The sequence below is a fragment of the Alligator sinensis genome, unplaced genomic scaffold, assembly GCF_000455745.1.
Source record: "Alligator sinensis unplaced genomic scaffold, ASM45574v1 scaffold944_1, whole genome shotgun sequence".
In the NCBI taxonomy this organism is placed as follows: Eukaryota; Metazoa; Chordata; order Crocodylia; family Alligatoridae; genus Alligator; species Alligator sinensis.
Genome location: NW_005843081.1, coordinates 371,160 through 373,750, shown reverse-complemented (window position 1 = coordinate 373,750; position 2,591 = coordinate 371,160). Strand labels below are relative to the sequence as shown.

General features: G+C 43.8%; 1 non-coding gene across 1 annotated transcript; it reads left to right on the top strand.

Annotated features, from left to right (window-relative positions):
• Positions 1 to 749: 749 nt before the first annotated feature.
• Positions 750 to 912, top strand: LOC112548291. Its single transcript, XR_003092108.1, has one exon. It is a non-coding gene; the product is annotated as a U1 spliceosomal RNA (small nuclear RNA).
• Positions 913 to 2,591: the final 1,679 nt, after the last annotated feature.

The following is a 2,591-nucleotide window of genomic DNA, read 5'->3' as shown; positions in this document are numbered from 1 at the left end:
CCTATGCTACCCTGTGCCTTCCTTTTGCTCCCTGTATACTTGAATAAGGACTTTTTGTTGTCCTTAATATTTATTCTGAGCCTAAGTTCTAATCCTGCTTTGGCCTTCGTAACTGATCCCATAGACTTGGGTCCCCAGAATTTATGCATTTTACCTTTTTTTGAAATGGCCACGAGTTTTAGCATAGGTACCCAATAACGCACTTTTTAGCAACACTTTTGTGCCTACTTATATACAGTATATACATGATATTAGTCCAAATCCAAAGGTTCATCATTTACCACGTAGTTCATTGGGCTGTGCTCCAGAAGAGTCAACAATATTTCAAGCTATGGTGACCTCACAGCTGAGCACTGCACAGTATGTGTGTGGTATCCTCCAAAAATTTGCATACAGATGAGGTGCAGGGTAATATGGTTTGACTCCACCTCATGGAGGGCATGCCCATACTAATCGCATGTGACAGGGTGAGAGAGGGGCAACAGAGAGAATTTTGTTGAATTGTTTGGGGGCATGTTTGATGATGTTTGCCAATCATTCAGGGCTGGAAGAGAAATAGCAATAATTGGAAATGGAAAAGAAAGGTGCAGTGCAACTGTGGGAGTAAAGAGGACATTGAAATATATGCAATATAATGGCTTATAATAACTTTAAAAAGAGTCAGTGCTGAGGGGGGCTGCATTAATGGATACTACCATAAATCTTATTCAGATGGGCAGCATAAAGTCCAAGTATGATTTTTTTTTTTATTGCTTCTCAGGCAGGGGTGATACCACGACCAACAGGTTTTTCCCAAGAGTGAGGCCTGCCTATTCCACTTCAGGCAGGCTGACCCTTGCATGTTTCCAAAATGGGGGAAACTCGGCTGCACAGTTTTGTGGTAATGGGGTACTGTATTTATGCTTTTCCCCTGGCTTGCTGCTTCTGCCTTTTGGCTAGGAGCAAACATGACTAGGAGGCATCTGAACTCAAATGCCTTTCAGGTTGGGGCAAGCACATAGGATGCGTTCCAAAGGATTTGGGGAATATCTGAAGTCCAAGACTGATAGGTAGGACCTGGTTTAAATCTTGGGTCCAGCTCATCATGGTCAAATCATAGTAGGAACTGCCATTTTTTCAGTGTCCTCCCTACCCCCTCCTTACCCCCTCTCCCTGGTTGGCTGAGGGAGAAGGTTTAGGATCATCTACTTGGATGAGCCTAGCCCCCAGTGCCAGGCTGTGGTTAGGAATCAGGAATGTCCAGCCGAGGGGTGGGGAATAAAGGGTTGCTAGATGGGTGTGGGTGCTGGATTGTGGATGACATTGCTTGTATGTGGGTGACCACTGCCCCTCAGACTCACCCACCACTATCCCTGCCTCTGGCTTTGCTCATATGCGGGGGGATCACTGCCTTTAGCCTTGCCTGCCACTGCTCCTGCCTCTGCCCCTAGCTCTGCTCATACATGGGGGTGCTGCTGCCCCTCACCCAAGCCTACCACTGTCCCCACCTCCACTCTGCATGCAGGAGCCCTGCTGGTGCAGCACCGAGAACTGGCCACCTGGTCCTGCCCAATAATGCATTGCCACTGCTCCCACTATTACAATGAAATGCCATGGATATGACTGCTTGCTGGGGAACTCCCCAGCAAGTGGCCATTTAGTGGCATTTTGTTGCAAATTTAATTTTTCATGAAAATCACTTAATTTTGTGACTTTTTTCACAAAAAATGCAAAATCATAATTTAAACCAGACCCTACTGATAGGTCTGGGAGGGAAGAGACTTGCATGGTTGTAGATCCACACAGATTTCAAAGTTTGAGTTCAGCTCAGCCAATTTGGAAATTGGACCTAATTCTGCCTTAAGCCAAGAACATTTTTTTAAAAAGGTAGGTTCCCATCAGTATGCTAGCCCTATATGGGCCATATATTTTATAGTCAGGCTGCTTTTTAATCAACTTCATAGCCAGTTTCCATTGCTGCACACGTACTGCTCTCAGCAGCAGTTTAATGATAGACAATACAGTTAATTAGGTTTCCTTGTATGCAGTTATAAGACACAGGACTTTTTTCCCCATGCTGACAGGAAGAAAAATCTCATTCGTATTTGAGTAAATACGGTAACTGCCCTCTGGATATTTGAAGACAGTTGTCAAATCCCCCCTTAGTTTTCCCTTCTAAATAAAGTAGTACAATAATGAAATAATATATTTAGTCACATACCACATACATCTTTGTCCTCAAAATTAGGCATCCAACAATGCAGTGCCAATTTTCAGTGGGGAAGTGATTTTCTGCCCAGGATAGAAATATGGAGATGATCTAAGATGGTTGCTTCCTCCTACTTGGACAGACTACAAAGTTACAAGCCAGGCCACCTTTCTGAGAAATGAGCCTGTCACCAGCACCTCTTGACAGGCAGCTATAGACATGAGCAGTACTCATAATTATAGAACTGAAAATCCTCTCATGAACTTCCACCTCTGGAACCACATGCCCATTCTATGCTATATTATATTATGTAAATGCAAATAATTTCAGCTGAATATGTACAGTATTACAGTAACACCAAATGTACTCCACATTCTCAGAGGAATTCCTTACTGGAAAGCTG